Here is a 21,193-nt window from a genome sequence, read left to right as displayed (position 1 = left end):
TATATGTTTATTCAGAGAAAGTACGTTTTTGTGTCTGATTTCGTAACTTAATTAATAGTTAGCACTAATTAATTAGCATATTTAAAGTCACCCCCAGAAACCATTAAGATTGACACTTAGTTCGTGAAAATCCGATCATTAGAACGAAAGTTATTCAGGGTGATATATTTTTTTTTTTTTTTTGCGGACTGTACACTTACATCAGCTACGAAGTTTTATTTCTGAAATTTGCATACAAATAATCTTTCTACTAAATTACGTGCATATTATACTGCAATTTCATGGCTATCTTATACTTTGTTGGGGAGCTGCGGCCGAAAAACCCCTTGTTGCTTAAGTTTTGCACACCAGTGTAATAAATATTTACGAGTTATTTTTTACATTAGATAAATGAATTTTATAATTGTGCGCAAAAGTTTTTCAATTCGCTTAAGAAGTTTAAGATATAAGGCAAAATACGCAAAAAGTAAAACTAACATTAAGGGGTCCAAACCCTCTCCAATTATGGGGAATCTATTTCCTAGATTGTCGCATTCCCCTATATTTTGAGTGTCGGAATCCGTCTTAAAAAGGTATGTTTATTCAGAGAAAGTACGTTTTTGCGTTTGATTTCGTAATATCTTCTGCACTTATTAATTAACCTATTTGAGGCTATTAAGGTTGAGTCCTAGAACGCAAAATTCTGATCATTGGGATCAAAAATCTGTTTATTTCTTTTCTTTGGCTCACTGTACGTATTTATCTCTTCATTATTTCAGAGCTTCATAATTTAATTATTTCGCTCTATAGAATATAAAATAAAAGAACATTTTATAAGTCGTTGGTTCCATCTTTTTTTATAAAAAAAAAAATAAAAACTGTGGTAAGGTTCTGTAGCAATAAAAACTGCAGCAAGCACCTGGAAAAAATTAAAAACGGGTATCAATTTTGTCATAAAAAAGCTGAAACTTTCTTAATATTATCTTTCAAATTAAATTAATAACAGCTTTATATTAATATGAATATAATTAACATTAAATTAATAATAATAAGTAAATATTAGCCTTTCATATTAATACTACACTTTCGGATCTACATATATTTACATAGAGGAAATAAAATTTTCTGGTTGAAAATATAATATAAAAAATTTACTTTAATATTACTACCATTTTTTAATTTTCCAGGAGCGTATGAACCCTGTGTAGGTTCCGACTTATTTTTAAAATCGATAATAAAACTTATTTTACTCCATTCCTATTTATTACTCCCCTTAATAGAGTAGGGGCGTTAAAAATATTTTTGCTTACACATGAAAATCAACTGGGACCGGCGGGTAACAAATATTTCAGTTTATTCAGTTAGTTTAGTTCAGTCGAAAAAATACGTTTTCATAAATTCGTGCATAATTTTGAAATTGAATAATTTATTTATTATTACTATTGATATTGGATTATGCTTAAGAAATTCATTAAATATTTTTCACCTTTTTTAAATGAAACAAAAAGATTTAAGGCAGAAATGTTTTTGGTAGTTTTTTTCATTTGATTTCAAGACAATATAATATTAATATAGAAAACATTATTAAAGATCACAAGTTCAAGAATATTTATAAAACTTTTAGTATGGACAAAATGTGTTCGATTTGTTTTAGTAATTAAATTAATAATTAACATTATTATTAATTAAATTTATATAAAAAGTAATTGCCTCAATAATAAGATTTATTATAAAACAATAACAAAATGATTAAAAATATTAGCTTCAAAATGACGATTTCTAATTGTTATTTATTTTAATTTAACATAATAAGAATTATCGAAAATTATCTGATTGCACAATGATAAATTACGTAAATAAAACTGAGAAAGCAATTGAAAGGCAATTTTTCTCGAATCAATTATTACTTATCTCTCTCGACACATTCATTTAACTTATCTTTTAGTGGATACACTTAAGAATTATCTTGTTTCTGTTTTGTTTTCAGTTATTTTGTATCACTATCAAGAAGATATTTTAATAAAAAATTATAATTTGGTGGCGCCATCTCTTATAATGTTTAGATACTCCAAAAGAAGCATTCTGGGGAAAAATATTCATGACAAAATAATTGGGCCGCGGTACTCAAATAAAGTAATCCTCATTCTAATTATCTGCTTTAGAATTGAAATTTCATTACAGATTTTCCATTTCAATCCTGTAAATTTTTAAAACAATGAAATTACAAAATTGAAATTTTGAACTGTAGATAAACATGAGAGTAAAACTCTAAGTGATCTCTAAGAGATGTAAGAGAGTAACTCTAAATCTTAGCGCATTTTTTTTTTCTTCATTAAATTATTCTTCAACTAAATGCAGTTTAAAGATTTCTTCTTAAAATTATAGATATAAAATTCAAATTAGGAATAAATTCATTAAAAATGTATAAAATTAATATTTCTTCAGAAAAAGTTAGTTGTTGCATTTATTATTATTATTTTTTTTTAAAGAAAATGAATTTGCAAAATTAGAAATATTTTCTATTTAGAAAATATTATCCACGCCATCTAGTGAGCAGTTTGTCTAAACAAATCCTCATTGAAGTTGCTTCTTTAAAGCAGCTGTACATAACTTGTTCTTTTTTAATTTGATTTTTAAAAATTGAAATAATTAATAATTATTAATAACATTCTGTCTCTTCGCCAGAAAAATCTGAATTTCACAAATTTTGAAGCGCATTTTTTCCGAATGTTTTAAAGATTTATAATGTGTAAATTTTAAAATTAAAANAAAAAAAAAAAAAAAAAAAAAAAAAAAAAAAAAAAAAAAAATATGTTCTTAAAAATTAATTCTTTATATCATTCTGAAATTCAAATACTTTAAATAAAAAAAAACGCAATTTATGTTCGTGCAAAAATTAAATAAATAAAATTTAATAAATATAATAAATAAAATAAATAAAAAAAAATAAAATAAAATAAAGACTGTTTTAATAAGTAATCTAAACTACCCAAAACAATAAATTTTATATAAAGCACAAGAAATTGGAAAATGATACTAATTGCTGAGATAAAGTCTCATTTTTGTCTGTTAGTGTTCAATTAGTTTGTTGGTAAAACGTTTCCTGGTTTTCATTTGTGCGTAATGGAAATTCTAATTATTTTCATTCAAAAAGTCTTTCAAAATATGATTTTACTCCTCTATTTCAATTACTAGTTACTTTGATATCTGGGTTGTGTACAAAAAAGTAAAAAAATAAGAGCATTTCACAACATTTACTAAGATGATATATCAAGGATGATAAAAAATTAAAAAAATGATTGATTATTAAAAAATAATTTCATTGCTATAATGAACATTCAGGTGGAATCCTATTTCCGTTCAACAATCTAAAAGACTTTTTCGTGGTTTTCCATTGCATGTAACGCAAAATTTTATTTGTTTCAATTTTAATTTAATTTAATTTTAAATAATATATAGGTTGTTTAAATATGATTTTAGTCTGATATTTAAATTGCAAGTTACTTTGATTTCTGGGTTGTGTCAAAAATATAAGAACATTAATAACCGGTCAAATAAACGGCCGGTTATGGTATGTTTAGTGTTAACCGATGATTTTGTTCTACTTTATTTTTCATTTTTAAAACGATTTTATTCTTGAATTTCATCTTCCAAACAGTCAGGAAAACGAAATCCAACAACTTGATATCGTCACTAATGAATCCAGCTAAGATGACGGAGATAATCAGCACAACTCTCATGCTATCGAAAGTACTGCCTTCCTGTTATACCTAAAAAAAAAAATGGCGAAATATTGATGCAGAAAAGCGCCAAAGATATGAAAAACGATGGAGGACTTTTTTTTAAGTAAAAACTCTCGTAAAATATACTCTTTAAGTGTTTTTAAGCAAGCTTTTTAATTATAATATAAATGTGGCGTATAAATATTGTACTTGTTAAATAAATCACATTTATACATACTCTTTCCTTTTTTATACTCTTCGCTTTAACCGAGTTTTTTGGTTATCCGAATGAGTCGTGATCCTCTTAAACGCGGATGTTCTGCAGATCGTTAAGACACGGTTCCCAGCAGATCACCCCGCAAGTCAAGCATCTCTGGCTGCGGTCAGTGTGCGGGTGGGTGACCACTACGATCAGTCTGCGTAGGAACCGAGGGTGTGCGGTATGGGTCCCCGTTAAACTGTAAAGTGCTCGCCTTCGCGTGCAGGTTGTCGGGCTACCGAAGCGGGGATGCCATCCTCAGGCATGTCATCCTCAGGGATGTTTCCTCACATTTATCCGCGACGTAAATGAACTACAAAATCATAAACTCCGATAATAATCGGGACTCTACTGCAATTTAACGGGAGAAGAGAAATTTTTACGTAGGTATCATTTTTATATAAAATTATTTTTGGCTGCTCCGTTTACTGCCCTGNTTATCCGCGACGTAAATGAACTACAAAATCATAAATAATCGGGACTCGACTGCAATTTAACGGGAGAAGAGAAATTTTTACGTAGGTATCATTTTTATATAAAACTATTTTTGGTTGCTCCGTTTACTGCCCTGGAGAAAGAAAAAAAAAACATCTCATAAAATGACGTCGTTTATAATATTTTCATCTTTAAGTATGAAAGAACTGAAACGGTTCTGTTAATAAATGAAGGATCCACTTTAGGATGAGGCTGAAAAGTTGTTCCCAACGAAAGACTATTTTATTCCAGTTTTGATCCCTCTTTTTATTTTAATCTATCTCAGGAATGTAACATTGGATATAATTTTTTTTGTTAAATTTTTCTTGGTTTTCTTTGGATAAATTTTTTTTTTGTTGTGTAAGTACTAATCTGTACTTTGTAATAAATATAATTTTCAAATAACTTCAAAAGAATGTCATTTTAATGTGTATTAAATTTGTTCCGACACTTGAAATATTTGAGATAAAAGAATTCTGACGTAGTTCAATACAAATAAATTTTGAATCTGCAATCATTCTCCGCCTCTGGTCTAAAATGTACCTATAATGATAGCGTATGAAATAGGCATCTGGAAACGATATTAAGGAACTGTTTAAGGACCTAATGTTCAAATTGGAAAAAGTGTGGCTACTCACTCTCTTTACATTTTTTTCCTGTCCCACAGTGGACTGATCATTAAGACACGGTTCCCAGCAGATCACCGAAGTCAAGCATCACTGGCTGCGGTCAGTGTGCGGGTGGGTGACCACCTGGATCGGTCTGCGTAGGGACCGAGGGTGTGCGGTATGGGTCCTCGTTAAACTGTTCTACCGTAAAGATCTCGACTTCGCGAGCAGGTCGTTGGGCTACCGAAGCGGGGGTGTCATCCCCTCTTCGGTGAAAATGTGATGGCATGTCTTCGGATCATCCTCAGGGATGCTTTCCAGACCGTCGATAGTAGCCTATTGTGCAGCTGAAGTGCGACGTAAATGAACTACAACAACAACATTTTTTTTCTTCCTAAAAACCAATCCCACCCCTCTCTGTTTTGGGCACTTGAGGAGGCTATATAAAGATTAGACTCTAAAATTGTCCAAAAGGTCGCTTTTTCTGGTAAAAAAAAAAGATTAGGGATTTTATTGAGGCAGTAAGATAGTGCTGAGCTGCTATCGAGTAGAAATTTCAAAAATATGCGAAGTACCTACGTATTTAGAAACAATATGAAGGAAAGAAAAATTTAATGAAATAATGACCATATGTGGTTTATCATTGTCCTTTTATATTTTATAATCCAGGTACTTTCTGTGTATTCTATACTATCGGTTCGGTCACGGAATCCTCTATTTTGAAGAACATGTAAGTACTAAAAATGTATGAGTAAAACTTCAGATTTTTAACATTTATCAACAAGAAGAAAATAAAAATTACGCATTTAAATCTCTCGAGTCTCAGCGTCTAATCTATTGGACTGGTACAATTTTATCACTTAAAAATAAAACTATTTTAAGACTTTTTATTTTTATTTTATTGGTTATTTTATTGGAGGTTGAATGCCTTCACTAAAGGATTTTCTGGGTAAAATTAAAATTGAATTTACCCTAATGGTTCGGAGTATTTAATGACAATTATAAATTATAAGAAAGGTATGAAATTCGATTTAAATATTCTTTTGGACTGTTTGATGACATATAAATGAATCTCGCCAATTTGAGGCCAGTGTATTTTATTTCGTAACCAAAGACTGCAACTGTACACTATGAAAATATCCTACAGTATGCGGAAAAAAAGATTATTTTTATTTTTATATAATCTTCAAAAATTAAATAAAAAGTTTATTAAGTAAACATTTTTAAATATATTTCAACACTTTACTTTCTCCTAAGCTTATTGAATATCGCCTTTTCTGCCGTTATTTAAAGATAGGAGGTTGAAAACTCACGTCAAATTGAAGAACAAAAGTTAGAGAAGGACATCCAATGATAAAATCACGCTTCTAAGCGATTTGAACTAGCGTTTCTCAGAACAATCCTATCTTCTATTGTCCCCCCCCCCAATGAATTAACAGAAGCATTCACGCATCAAATAATAGCATTCACAGAGGCACAAACTCAGGGATATTTCTGTATCGTGATCAGTTGCACAATAATCGCCAAATCCCTTTAAAAACATGACAGAGAGGAACCACAGCTCGTAGCCACTCCTGGGCAAATATGAACGTGTTTTTATAAAAAAAAATTTGCGAGTTTAAAATCTAATGAGCACCTTAGTAATTGTAGTTAGTGCAAAAGATCATGATAAGGAAATATCCCCATATTATCCATATAGGGATGATGTTACACTATATTAGAACATAGTTGTTTTGTTTTTCAATTCAGTAATAACCTTTTACTTTAACTAAAAGAAATGACTGTAAATTGGAATATTTTACACATTTGAATATAGTGTAAATTGGAATATCTTACATATTTACAGTGTTATCTTGAATGTAAGTGATAAACAAAAATAAATTTATAAAATGAATTTCTAAATAGGTGCTGCATTTCATAGATATTAATTGCTTTGTAGGGTGTAAGCAAGTTAAATAAAATAAATTTCACTTTACCTCTTCACATTCTTCTTTGATCTTTGGGAAGAAAATAAATTCCTTGCACAATGACTTGGCTGACTCTACATATTGCCGACTGGAAACAATCTCCCAGGGGTGGCAGAGTATCGGAGTGTAACTTGTTCTAATGGTGACAAAGCGTTATTTAGGGTCGATGAATGTTGTAAGTCTTTGCCTACTAACACTTTCCTTGTCCAGACTAAATCTTTTTTAAAACTCAACTCGTCGAACTCATCAAATGGACTAATTCGAACTTTTCTACATGTCTCTCCCTCCTATTTTCTAGCTTTTCCAAGAATTCTAATTCTTGAACTAGATTAGATTATAATCCTTCATTTTGGAAGGAATCGAAAAACAAAACAATTTAAATATAGAACTAAAAGGGAACAGAAAAACAAAAACTGCTGGCTGAAAAAAAGAAGAAAATAAACAAATACTTGTTTACTACAGCATGCGTGGTTACTCTGACCGGGAATATCTTCAGGTTAAAGTCAGTTAACTCTGGGTTAGAGTAACTCGCAGTGAAATGAAATTTTGGAATCTAACCTGGAGTTGCTCTCATAAAACCTGTTTTGAACTGTGACTAAGGGTTAGGGTCAATGGTGAGTACGGGCGGAAAACGGACAACTAGAGACCTGAGTGGTGAAGTCTCATTTTTACCTTTTTGCAAAATGGGTCTTGTTTTGGATTTCATGGCGTCCTCACTTTTCAACTACAATAATCAAGAGTAATAGCAAAAGTGCGCGTGCGTTACTACGGCGGCTGCTGCTGTTTGATTTTTTTTTTAGAATTCGTTTTTTTTTTCACTTTTAATTTTGTTATGCATTAAATGGGTGAGTTTATTTTTGAGTTATGGGTGGGATCAGAGAGATCCCATAAATGCTTCTTGAGTTGTGAATAAACGAGAATTTCATCATTTGAACGAAATTTTGTTTTTATTGCTTTAATTAAGAATCAGAAATTCTAACCTACATTTCAAACTGCATCGCTTTCAATACTAATTCAGGTGAATATCACACATAAAGAGGGTCCAAACTGATTGACACGGTCCCAAAGGTTGGAGTTGAAGCAAGAAAAAAAAAGATGCCAAGGTTTAAACTTACCGAGGTTGAAAAAGCCAAAGAACGTAGACGGGAATACTTCAAGCGTTGCACACAAACAGAAAAAAACGAAAGGATTCCGTTCGCAAAAGCAAGCCCGTCCCTCGCATAAGTGCAAAATGGGCTGAGAGAATTGAACCTTATCGAAGAGCGAATGGTGACTCTCCGAACCCCTTTCATGCGAATACGAGAACTGGGTGCTGATCACCAATTAAGGAATAAAAGGAACCATTGTCAACGTACCCAATAACTTGTACAAGACCGTAGACTGTCTTCCACGCTATAAATGATTCATTCACTATTCATGTAAAATTGAAAAAAAGTCTAGCTTTCAAATCCTATTTCATATATGAACTTATGAATCCGAAACGGGTGTAAGATGCAGTCTCCATCAAACACCAATCCGAAAATTTTAATATTGATCTCGATTGGCTGTTCAGTCATCGGAAGAATTGACACACAATGTTTCGGAGCTGCATGTCAGCAAGATTGTGTACCGAGAAGTTAACAGTTAAATATGTCCAAGATGAAAACACAATAAAGTTTCTTTTCCAAAACAAAACAGCCATTTTGGCAATGGGTAACCAGTGTTGTTCATTTTGTAGTGAATCGTATTTATATTGCTGTTGTTTTCATTAAAGCTTCTTTTTTTCTCATATAAAAACATTCTTTATATAATAAAAGATTCCATGTATTTCTTTCCTCACATTAAAACAGAGGTGGTTAACCTTTTGAAATGCGACAATTTTTTTTTCATAGACAAGTTCATCAAATAACTTTTTTATTCATTTGCAGGCTTGTGTGTACAATGAGGGCTTATAAACCTTTGCCAAATAGAAGGACAGAACAGTAGAATACAAAGAAGGACGTCATCCAGGGTAACGGCGGGATTCGAACCCACCCACCTTCAAGCTTACCAGAACGTTTGGGTGGGCGATAGCGTTCGAGGCCCCTGGTGAAGTATCTGTTCAAATGGAATCACAGTCAAATATAAGAAGTACGATGTGATATAATTTAGCACCCTATTGAGGTTGCTAATTATTTTAACTTTATTATGGTTCAATATGGCTCCAAAATTTCTGACAATGATTAATTTTCTTTTAGGGATCCGTTGCATTTTAGACCAATGTAGCCATACCGCCATTTAATTCACTCTAATCTGTTCACGAACCGGTGAGCTTTTGTTTCACAGTTCTCGGCTACTGTGAATTTTTATATTTTATTTTTTATTGTTTTATTGACTTATTGTTGTTGTTCATTTACGTCGCACTAGAGACTGGGAAGCATCCCTGAGGATGATCCGAAGACATACCATCGCAATTTTGATCCTCTGCAGAGGGGATGGCACCCCCGCTTCGGTAGCCCGACGATCTGCTCGCAAAATCGAGCACTTTACGGTAGAACAGTTTAACGAGGACTCATACCACACACCCTCGGTCCCTACGCAGACTGATCCAAGTGGTCACCCATCCGAACACTGACCTCAGTCGGTGGTGTTTGACTTCGGTGTTCTACTGGGAACCGTGTCTTAATGATCCGTCCACTGTGGGACTGACTTATACATTTGCATTGTGTGTTCAATTAAGCCTTTTTCAAGTAGAAGAACATATAGCCCACTGCAGAGAAGGACAGCACTAAGATACATCCAGTTTAACGGCGGGATTCGAACCCGCTACCTCTACGCTTGGCGCAGTGTTGGGTGGAAATACAGCTCGACCAGGGAGGCCCCTTGGTTTTATTGATACAACATACATTTGAGGGCTTGTGTTCTTAATTAAGGCTTATAAGCTTTTGTCAAAGAGCGCAATACTGAGAAAGAACTCGCTAGTTCCACGCTTCGTACAGCCAGAGTGGCCCCCTACTGTCAGTTGAATTGTGAGATATGCCGGTGCAATTCAAAAAAGTTTTCAAAACTTTCGAAACCGTTACCACCCACAAATTAGCCTTACAAGACGCATTTGGGAAAGAAAAAAGCACGAACTTTATTCGAAAGTAATTTTAAAACTTTTTACACAATTTATAAATTCAGCTTAATTGCCGAGTTAAGAAAATCAATCCGACAAAGAGACCCGCATTTTGTGCCTTGGTGCGTGTAAAATTATCATTTGATTTCCCGACTGGAATTTGTAGGTCGACTCTATCACGGTGGTAAGTTTTCATTAGAGAAAGTGTTTTGTGTTTTCAAAAAAACTTCCTCCTTCATTTCTTCCATTCTTCATCCCCGGGATGAGAGGGAGGAATGACAATATTTAATTCCATTTCTCATGTAAGTTTTTGTCACTTTGCAAATATTTATAGTTGCTTCATTAGTTTGTCGTAAAAATATTTTATCTTGAGGTTATATAAAGTGCAGATTTTTAAAATCATTTTAAATTGTATATGTTATTTTTTAGAATTTATTAATTTGCAAGTATATTCATAGTTTAGTGTTATGTTGTGATGAGGAAGGTTCTATTTTGATAAATTTTATGGATTTTGCAAATCGTACGCTACTTTATAATTTCATTATTTAAATTCATAATTTAACTTTTTAAGACGAAATATATTTGATATGTAATTTATCCTTTTGTTAAATTAACGAATAATTTTAATTTTTTTAAAAACATTTGATACCTATTCAAAACTAATATTAAAATTACCGATAGGTGTTTTAGTTACCAATTTGCTTGAAATTGATTTGCTTTCTAAATAACTTATTACTTTTGTTCAATAGGAAATTTGCTTCATTTGCTATTGAATAAATATCACTAACAATTTTTCTTTATCCCTATATTGAAAGTAGTTTTTAACCGCTTCCCTGAACTATCCAGAGTTAACTCTGGTGTGTATATATTGCAAATATTTGTTATTTCGCGTAAATTCGGACATAGCAGAATTCGTCCATACGTTTCGTTTTATCACATTTTTATTTGGCCAGAAGTTAAAAAAGAAATTTAAAAAAAATCTGCTGTGGTTGGAAGCTTGCCAAGATTTCTTTGGGAGTTTTGCTGTTTGTTTGTGCGATTGTATATAGTACTATGGTTACTGAATTTGCATAGAAAAAAAGAGTAAAAAAATGGCGTATCACTTCACTGTTGTATGGAATGTATCATTGCGTGGTTCCTTGTTTTAAAAACTCATACAAAGACTCATATTTAATTTTCTCTCTTGCCCGAGATAACGCGGTATAGTAAACTGATGATCAATGAAATGTTGTTTACACGTAAAAAAATTTCCAAATTCAACTTAAAACTTGTGTATTATGTTTTGCTTTAGAACCTCGTATTTATGAATGAAAAAAAAATGGGTTTGTATTCTTTTTTTAAAAAAATTTGTAAGGGAAGCAGTTAAAATAATTGTAAAGTTAAATATTTATAGGAATTAAAAGTACTTGATAGTAAAATTTAGGAAATAGTTAGTAAATTCAAAGTATCATTTTAAGAAAATGAACACTTGCACAAAATTAGAAAATGTAGTGCGTTGCATTATATTTCAGCGTTGACGAAAACCAAGTGTTGAAGTGAAGGTTGTATTCGTATTAAATCAAATTTTAACAAGAATATGATTTTGTAGTCGATGTTTGTTATCAAGTATGCTGACAAATTTCACATAAAGCAAATGCGTTTCCTTCCTCTATATATTCAAATTGTTAAATTTCTAAAGAGAACTTTTTATATTTCTTTTATTATTACATTTTGTATTTTATTCCGTAAATAATTCCGCTAATAGTTAAATAGTTTTTTTTATTAATACGTACAATATTTTTCAAGTATTTATCAAACTTAACAAATTGGCACAAATTACAGTTTTGAAAAAAGTTAAAGTACACTTTTTACCTTAAACTGGTGAATATTTTGAAGAAAATAATGGGGGCAATTTCATTTGAAATGATATCTCATTTAAATGCTCTTCATTCAGCTGTTGAATCAAAATTTTATTTTTATAGGATAGACAAAAAAAAAAAAACTTTCAGTGATGTTTATGAACATTAACGATAGTGTCAGTCAATAAAATAAAAATTAATAAAAAAACAAGCGTTCAACTAAATGGTTTGTTCATTGATTTGGTGAATGGCGCGCCTATACGTCCCGTTTCATTTCTTAAATAAAATATAATATTTTATACATGAATTCTGTGTCTTAATGAATATAATTGAATTTAGTCTCATTTAATTGAAGTAATATTTCAATTAAAGTAAACACCAAATTTTTGAAAATTTATATGATCGGGCTAAAATGGGTTAAATCAGTTAATCCAGTTTCTTGCTACTTGGAGAAACTCTGGAAACTCCCAAAAGTAAGATATATATTTTTTGTTTATGTTTGCAATTAATTGTTAGCAAAATTATGAATGAATAAAAAGCGAAAGATTAAATTTATTAATATATTAAATTTGCTTACGTTATAAATAACTTAAACGCATTTTGAACATAAACAACATATAAATTTAGTTGCGAACAATGGAATTTTCTTATGAACTTTATGCACGAGTATATTTCATTAAAAATGGTAGTTAGTTTTACTATTACTATTCACAGAGTCGCGATGGCTCCCATGAGGCGAACCGGGTTCGAATCCCAGTTGATTCGAATTCCGCATCCGGCTTGCACCGATCACAGTGCTAACGGGAAATATCCTCAGTCTTAGACGGATCATGGGTTAGAGTCCTCTTGTCAGGCTAACCGTGGGGAGGTTCTTGTGGTCTTCCTCTCTATGTAACGCAAATGCGGGTTAGCTCCATCAAAAAGTCCCCCATGAAGGCAAATTTCTCCCAATGCTCGATCCAGGAGTTTTCTTGTCTTCTGAATTGGGTTCAAAATGACAAGGCTACGGGGATGAACAACCCATAAAATTGGGTCGACTGTTCAACGACTGTTATAATATTGTTATGCACAACTTAGTCTCACAATTATTACTATTTCACAACCAATAATTTCTAAAAAAAAAAAAAAAAATCTGATAAATAGCCCTTTGAAAAAAAAATTACGTTCGAAAAGTTTCTAGCATTTTTGTCTTACAAAGTTAATTTGGAGCGATCAAGCTGCCTGCTTAAACTACTTATACAAACTTCTAACACCGCAACTTTGTGGCTTCCAGAAACGAAGATTTTATTTTGCCTATTTTTTTTACCCCGATATGCTGCAGAATAAAAAAAATTTTAAAGATCCATAAAGTAAACCCTAAGATACTTCTGATTTCTTTTTCAATTTTTACCTCTGACATAATTTATGAAGGTCATATTTGATTTCACTGAATGTCGCCACCTGATTTTTGTGTCATTAAATACTACACTCAATCGGAAAAAATGAAATAAAAAATAAAACCTGTTCTACACAAAAGCTTGGAATGAAAATTAAGAATTTTTTAATATCTATGTCGTTTTACTTCAAGAAAGGTTTTCAGCTGGGAAGATAATTACAGAAAAATTCGTTATCACGTTTTATACTCTATCCTGAACCGCAATACAATATTTCAATTTCACATTCCTCAACCTTTTTCGATTGTATAATTTATTCCAAAAGAGGCTTAAAATGGTTTGAGTAACAACTTAATTCCATAAACTCGCCATTTTCTGAATGTCACACATTTCGGACAATTTCTCAATTGATTTTTCGCTTGGCCAAGCATCCATGCTAAGCTTTCTTTTTACGTAATCGAAGGTGTTTTTCGAAATTGTTTTGGATCGATTCGAATAACCACATAGGCTGAAATAAAAAAAAGTTGAACGCTTCCTTAGTTTTAACATTTCCTCATTTTGTAAAGGTTTGAAAGGACATGATATTCATTTTGTTTACACGGTACGGTGTGATAATTATTCGCAATCAAAACTGGTGAATATTTTGTTGATACAAATATTTTGACTAACAGAATGAGAATATTTGGTACAAGTAAAGAATTTTATGGATAGTTCAGGAAAAAACTAAGGAGCGTAAATAAGAAAAGGCGATTAAAAATTTGCTTCATAGCCACGACGAAAACACAGTCCAACCCCGCTAAAGTGAACCTCCAAGGGACCGACATTTCGGTTCACTATAACCGCTAGTTCACTATATCCGCACACCACGTTCACTATAGCGGGGTTTCACTGTATATTCTATTTACTCCGAAATATCATCTCTGGTTCTATTACCGGATGGAATGGTTATTTTAAGCTAGTTAAGAATTTAAGGGCGGCTGAATTTGGTTATTAAAGGTATCATTCGTTTTAAAAAGTCATTTCCATATTAGTTTATAGTCGGTACATTTATGGTTACGATTATTTCAGATTAGTTTTTGAAACGAACAAATTTTATGCTTGATAAATTATTATCAAACATAATTATTATGTTTGATAATGAACATAAATTTTATACTGAAAAAAAGAAACTTACATTCTATTAGCTGAAAACGTTCAATACAATCTTTAAATTTTACATAAACTTAGAGAAGATGTTTATTTTAAAAATGAACCCTGTAGTGTTTACACCCTATTTTGCGAAATACTTTTCACAAATATCAATAATTTTTGAATAGTTTAGTTTGAAATTTTTTAAAAAGTGGCCCAAAATGCTTCTACTGGCCGGAAGCAAAATTTTTATCGTGGAACTTTTAGAAAAACATTAAATTCAGTAGAAAGATTTTTAATTACATGAATACAAATTTTGTTTCCGATTCTTTTAGGATTAAGTTTTATCTTTTCAATTCCTCTTTTAGATTCTATAAAAGCACGTTAAATGTTCTTCGCAGAATTGATTAAATGTGAAATGTTAATTCCTGTTAATTTTGCGTTTTCTGATGAGTGTTATAGAGCTTTTATTACAGAAGTAAATATAACTTCCTGTTAAATTATTTGAATTAAGGCTTCAGTGGACACCCAAAATCGTGAGAATCACTCGAAAAATCAATTTTCCAATTTTGACTATTTTATATTAATTAAATGATATAAAAAAGCATACTAATTATTAAAATCATAAGAATTTGTGAAACATTTGGACAATATTTGTGTTATATTATCGCAAAATTTTGTTATTGTGTGGTGTTACTCAAAACAAAAATGTTGCATCGAACTGGAAATAGTTTCATGCGCTCTCATTTTGATTCAATTTTTTGACACTCTCTCAACTTGTAGAGAAAAAATAGGGTATTTTACAGTCATTTAAAGGTTCCAAAACATTTATGAGGGACGATTTTCATGTTTTTTAAAAATGTATTTATTGTTTTTTATTTTTTTTATTTAAGTATTTTCTAAACACTTGCTTTTTCTACTTTGTATGGAAATTAGTAAAAAATGAGTAAATACTTTCTTACATTTTGAAGAGAAATGTAAATAGAGTTGAAATAAAGAAATAATCTTTAAATTTAAGGAAAAATATATTGAAAGGATCTTATTTAAACTTTTTTGAAACGACAATTTTTGAACGACAATTTTTTGAAATTTTTTTAATTTTTATGTTATAGTATGAATTATGTATGAAATTAGTTTTAAGTCTTTTATTTGAAATAATAATGAAAATTAAAAACATAATAATACTAAGAAATATAATGCCAAACTATCCTCCATAAGGAGAATGCAACTTATGGTATTCCCACGAGACTATGCGTTCTAAATTTTGTTATTGTTGGAAGTTTTATTAATTTTGTAACCCTTGTTGAACATCATTTCGGGTTTAATGACTGCTCATGTTCATTTTGAACCCAATCCAGAAGACACTCCTGGATCAGTAACCCCAGAGGAATTGATTTGTTACGGGAATAGGGAGGATTTTGTGACTCGACAGATTTAACGTGCACCAGTCACCATTTACTACACGGAGATACGACATTTACTACTTCGGTCTGCGGATATCGATCTAGGAAGTTTCATCATTGAGATTTGTTATTAAATTTAGATGCAGTTTTACCACTCGTAGGATTTTTCGGTATTTTATCGATTCTAAAATAAAGTTAGCCCTAAAACGGTTTAAAGAAAATAATTTTAAGTCATATTTTTTGGGGCTGCCATGCTTGGAATGATTCTTAGTTTTTTTTTCCCCCAGCCAAAGTTAAATCGAATTGCAAAATCAGTGCAAGTACAATAACAATATAGGATGGCGTGTTTTTTTCAATTATTTATTTTTTAGTCTTCTTGCGCCTTAAACGTATTTTAAGTTTTCCTTCACACCAGGTATGTTTGTAATAGTTAATTTTATAATTAGTTAGGAAAGCCACCGAAACCTCTCACGGAAAGTGTACTCTAACCCGTCTACCTCTGAGGATATTTTACGTCAGCGCTGTGGTCGGTGCAAACCGGATGCGGAATCCCCATCGACCCGTCATCGTTTCGATTCGAATCCAGTTCACCGGATTGGAAGGCTCAATCACCTGAGCCACCATCCTTCATCGTCAGATTTAATCGTGATTATGATAAGAGTGATAAAAATAATTTTTGCAGTCTTCTCAGTAAGTGATGTGGCTGTATAGTTTAAGATTAGGACCGGAAGTCTCGTCACGAACCCTACTCATACTCCTGAAATGACAGATTTCTCTTTCTGTAATGGAAAGTTCTGGAAAAACCTTCCATTTTTATCACATCATTTTCCAGTCACGATTATGTATTTGTGTTGCATCATCTGTATAGTTTCTTTTTTTTTCTCGTCACTATCAAAAATTATATAGTATAACCACAAACCATTAAGTGTTTTTGGAAACGATTTCCTTACTTACACCCTTCATTAGAAAACAAATGCATGCATAATTTTTTTTTTTTAGATCGTAGTATGTAATTTTAAGGTCAAATTCCCTAGTTCAAGGTTGCTATATGAGTAGTCTTTATTTTATGGTTAAATCAACATTATTCTTATTTGTAGGAAACTAAAGCGTTTTTGGTATTTTTTGTCGCTACCGTGAAAATATACTTTTTTTGGTTTAATTCAGCTAATTGTATCATTCATCGTTCATCGGTATTATTTTTCAGGTGTCAATTTTGATTTCAAAATTTTTTTTCTTTTGCAAATCATTGTATTTTTACTGCGTTTTAGTGACTCTTTTTTGTCTGTGAAGGTGCATAATCATGCAATCGAAATTTCGATTTCTTTCAGATTAGTTAGTGCTTATATCTCCTTCGTTCCGCGGTACTCTACAAATTAGTTTTTCCCACAATGCTACCAACAAACAATAAGAAAGAAAATTAGATGACAACGATATTTCACTACAATAAAATTATAAAAAAAAATTATAATAGACATAAAAGAGCATTTTGAAACGTTTTCTAAATACACTAGAGAGACAATAAATTTTATTTTGACAGAAAGGATGCATCACTTTTTTGTATACATTCTGAAAAGTCTTTCAGAAGCGACGTTTCATCTGTTGTGATTATTATTTGTAAACAGTAGATTGAATGAAAACAGAACCCCAAGTAATGACATCTGCATCGCTAGTAAGAGTAAAAATTAAAATAAGCATTATTAAACTTAAGATATATTTTTGTGGAATTGAGGAGCCTTTAAGTGATGAACCGATTCCCTCGTTATCTCGTATCGATAGCAAATCCGGAGAAAACTCTGGTGAAGCAGAATACCTTTCTTCACGTTTTTACTCGGCCAGAAGAAAAAATTAATAATATGCTGTGATTTCCAATGTTTGTTTGTGGGACTGCACACGTGTTTTGCGCTATTGTATGGTTACTAAATTTACATAGAATAAAAAATAGTAAATGGCGTTCACTGACGTTTGGAAAGTACAACTTTGTTTCAAAAAACTATCCTACAAAGACCAATATTTCATTGTCCCGAGGTAACTCTGGATGGTAAACTTGTGGGGGTCAACCTTCATCTATGAACCCCCGCCCTAGAATCGAGTCTAATATACTAGTGAATTGGAATTATATTTTTGTACACTACAGCCCATAAGCAGAATATTTTCAAATGTTCTGCAACAGGACTTATTAATTTATACAAATGTTCTGCATTTTTCAGCGAAAAAAAGTCAACTTTTCGTTAAAATACAATATTTTCATTTATTAAAATACAGGATCATACACAGATACACTACATTATTTTTTAAACCAAGGCAAACATTCTTGATTTGTTACTTTTTGAAGTACAAAATTTTGTTGATGATGAATCAATAAAATGCCTATGATATGAAGGTACGAACATTAAAATAAGCGCTGCCTTAAAAATCTTTCGAATTGACAAGTGCCCGGATGGTGCACCATCTGCAATCACAAACATTCGCCAACTGCTATTAAACCTTCAGGTCATTTTGGTCTACAGAAGAATGTATGAGATGAGGATTGGGGGTTGTTATGCAAGACTACTGGAGGCGGGGGAGGGATTCGCAGGAAAACGCTGTCAGTCATTCAAGATACAAATCGTCCTGCAGGACTTCGTTTGTTCTGCGACGTACGACACACCTTTAGGCACTATCTGCTTCTGGGCACTACAGTACTCCCCCACCAGAATTATAGCTGTGATAGAATTCGATGCTGGAGTTGATTCATTGCGCACTCGAAAAATGACATCTATCCATGTTACACATTAGGCACGTCCTTGTAACAGTCCTTGAAGAATTAATTGTAAAATTAAAGAGTGACTGTTGAAATTTTAACACTTAAGTAACCTCGTAAATGCTTTTGAAATGACCCGTGTCTAAGTAGGGTGATGTTTAAGAAACAATCAACTTAATGTTTCTGCAAAACCATTCCACCTTCAGTAAGATCTAAAAGTAAAATTCATCTCTATAATTCTTTTATTTATTTTATTTTTTTCACTTTGTTTAACACTTCGATGGTTACTCACCAAAAGTGAAACTATTTTAACTCCTCTGTAGACTGTGTGCTTTTCGACAATTTAGAAGAATATGTAATAGAAAATGATTCAAAAAGTTGTTTTTTCAATTCCTACAATTAGTTCACTCTCTGTTCACATTTTCAATCGTTAATGAAATACTTTTTATTCATCAACTCAAGTGTTCAAATGCATTTTCGTAGGAGATATGACACTTGATGCAATTCATTCGTTCAGTTTAATTAATTTTAGTTTCATAGGGGAGAAAAAATTGTTATTTAATAAAAGGAAACGAAAATAAAATTTTTCGTTGTTGACGTCAGTAGGAATTGACTTAATTTTTTCTTTTAATGTTGCTTGTTTTGATATCAATAGTACTAAATCATTTAAAACTGTAAAGCAAAAAGGAAGAAAAAAAAATGAGACATATTAATTTATGGTGATTTTTAACTTTAAGACAAACCTCAAATAATAATGGGATTAAAAGCCCACAGAGGAGAGACCCGTTGTATAGAGATTGACGATTTTTGGAGATAATTTCTGTCTAACTAGATCTAAATAGCCGGAAGCGAATTCTATTACAATGATTTCAATGAAGCGTTCCACTACCGGAAACATTTTTTTTTTATACCTCAGCACAAAATATAATGGAGAGATCCAATTTGTGCCGTTTTCTATTGATCACTGAAAGTAAAAAATCTGACTCAATTCTTCTAATTGGGTCGTTTTCATGACAAATTTATTTGTTGTTCTATCCCATTTTCTATGAAAAATACGTTAAAAGTAGTTTACTATTTTATGTAAAATTTCTGTATTTATTTTCTTTTAAATTTTACACAACACGCATTATTTTGGCAAAAAAACAAAAATGAGTCATTCGAAAATCCAGTCTCTGGTTAAATTATTAATAATTTGCACTCTTAAGATTCTATGTAAAAATCTTAAGTATCAGGTGATACAGCTGTTATTGTTTCTGCGTTGTTTGCATTTGTTTACGTTCCTGCATGAACATTGTAATGCAATACTTTAAGAGATTATACAAATGGAAAATACATAATCTCCAGCATAGAAACCTAAACATGTGTGTGTTTAAATATAAAAAGTATTGCCTATAAACTCGTGCAAAACATGTCATTATTAAAACACGTCTCATCATTTATTCTAATCATTATAATATATAGTATCTGATATAATAAATATTTTGTATTTATATTATCTATCGTCTCATTTAACCGATTGATAGAGTTACGTAAACAGTAAGTGCAAACAGTCAGCTTGAAAACAATAAAGCTGTATAGAGTATTACCTGATAATTAAGATATTANAATTAAGATTTTTACATAGAATCTTAGAGTGCAAATTATTAATAATTTAACCAGAGACTGGATTTTCGAAAGCTGTATCACCTGATATTACATATAGAATCCTATAATGCGTCTAATAATTTGGCCAGAGACTGTATAGCTTATTATACTTTTTTTCAAGAGCAAGTTTCCTTCTTAATTTTTCTCTTTTCGTGTAACCTCACACATAGTTTTTTATCATTTGTTTTATTGCCTTAAATAAAATAAAAATTCAGCTGGGATAATTTTTGTTAAACTAATTTGGCGCGGAATAGTTATAGCTATTCTACATCTATATTCAATCGAATATTTGTAAATTATTTTCTTGAATTAGATATTTTTAATGAAATGTGATATCGAAAACACTTATCAAAGATGTGTGTACAGTTTTATCATTTTCAAAAATGCATCTTTTGTTTTTCCAATTGAAGATTTCCTAATCAAATTTTTCAGCATCTTTAATGCAATGATATTTTTAGGATAAACTACTCAGATATTTTATTACCCATTCAACGGCATTTTAGACTGACATTAGTTTGAAAACTGTATGAAAGCGGCGAAATTCTTGATGGTTTCAGTGTGATTCATGATGGTCACACATCATCCAACATTTTCTGTTACGCGTTCATGGATATGAAAACAAACTTTCATCATTCCATGATGATACTTTATTGCTATGATGGTTAACCATAAAGTACAACTCTCCTGAACAAACAAATTCATGATGATCTGTGACATGATGATGTTGATTCTCAGCCATCAAAACAATTTGAGCTTTCATAGGTTAGACCATCCTAAATCAGTCCGAATTCTGACGTTGTGATGATGGTTGCTCATGTTGGTTACCATCCAGATTATGTTAGTCCATCCATGGAAAACCATCAAAAGCTTTGACTTAAACGACAAAGAATATTGAAGCACCATTCATGAATTGAATGCTTGGGAGGGTATTTTCACCAAAAAAGGTGTCTTGCCCATTCTGGATGGGGTCATCCGGTCAGCA

At 31.4% G+C, this 21,193-nt stretch overlaps 2 protein-coding genes across 4 annotated transcripts in view; one reads left to right on the top strand and one right to left on the bottom strand.

Moving 5' to 3' along the window:
- LOC107442432 (organic cation transporter protein) overlaps nt 1-8,244 on the bottom strand; it is a 45,766-nt gene extending 37,522 nt beyond the window's left edge. Inside the window, exon 1 of one of the 3 annotated variants that reach the window (XM_043051029.2) lies at nt 8,125-8,244. The gene's annotated coding sequence lies outside the window, so the exon portion shown is untranslated. Of the gene's footprint in view, nt 1-7,018; nt 7,448-7,681; nt 7,701-8,124 lie in introns of those variants that run through there. The other 2 variants (XM_043051031.2, XM_071178167.1) reach the window with 2 other exon arrangements.
- Nucleotides 8,245-9,989: 1,745 nt separating this feature from the next.
- The window catches only part of LOC107442441 (trypsin-1), a gene marked incomplete at its 5' end in the record, with an annotated part of 33,596 nt that continues 22,392 nt past the window's right edge, over nt 9,990-21,193 (top strand). Inside the window, 1 exon segment of the mRNA XM_043051032.2 lies at nt 9,990-10,269.

This window comes from Parasteatoda tepidariorum, chromosome 3, assembly GCF_043381705.1.
Source record: "Parasteatoda tepidariorum isolate YZ-2023 chromosome 3, CAS_Ptep_4.0, whole genome shotgun sequence".
NCBI lineage: Eukaryota > Metazoa > Arthropoda > Arachnida > Araneae > Theridiidae > Parasteatoda > Parasteatoda tepidariorum.
This window is presented reverse-complemented; position numbering and strand designations above follow the sequence as displayed.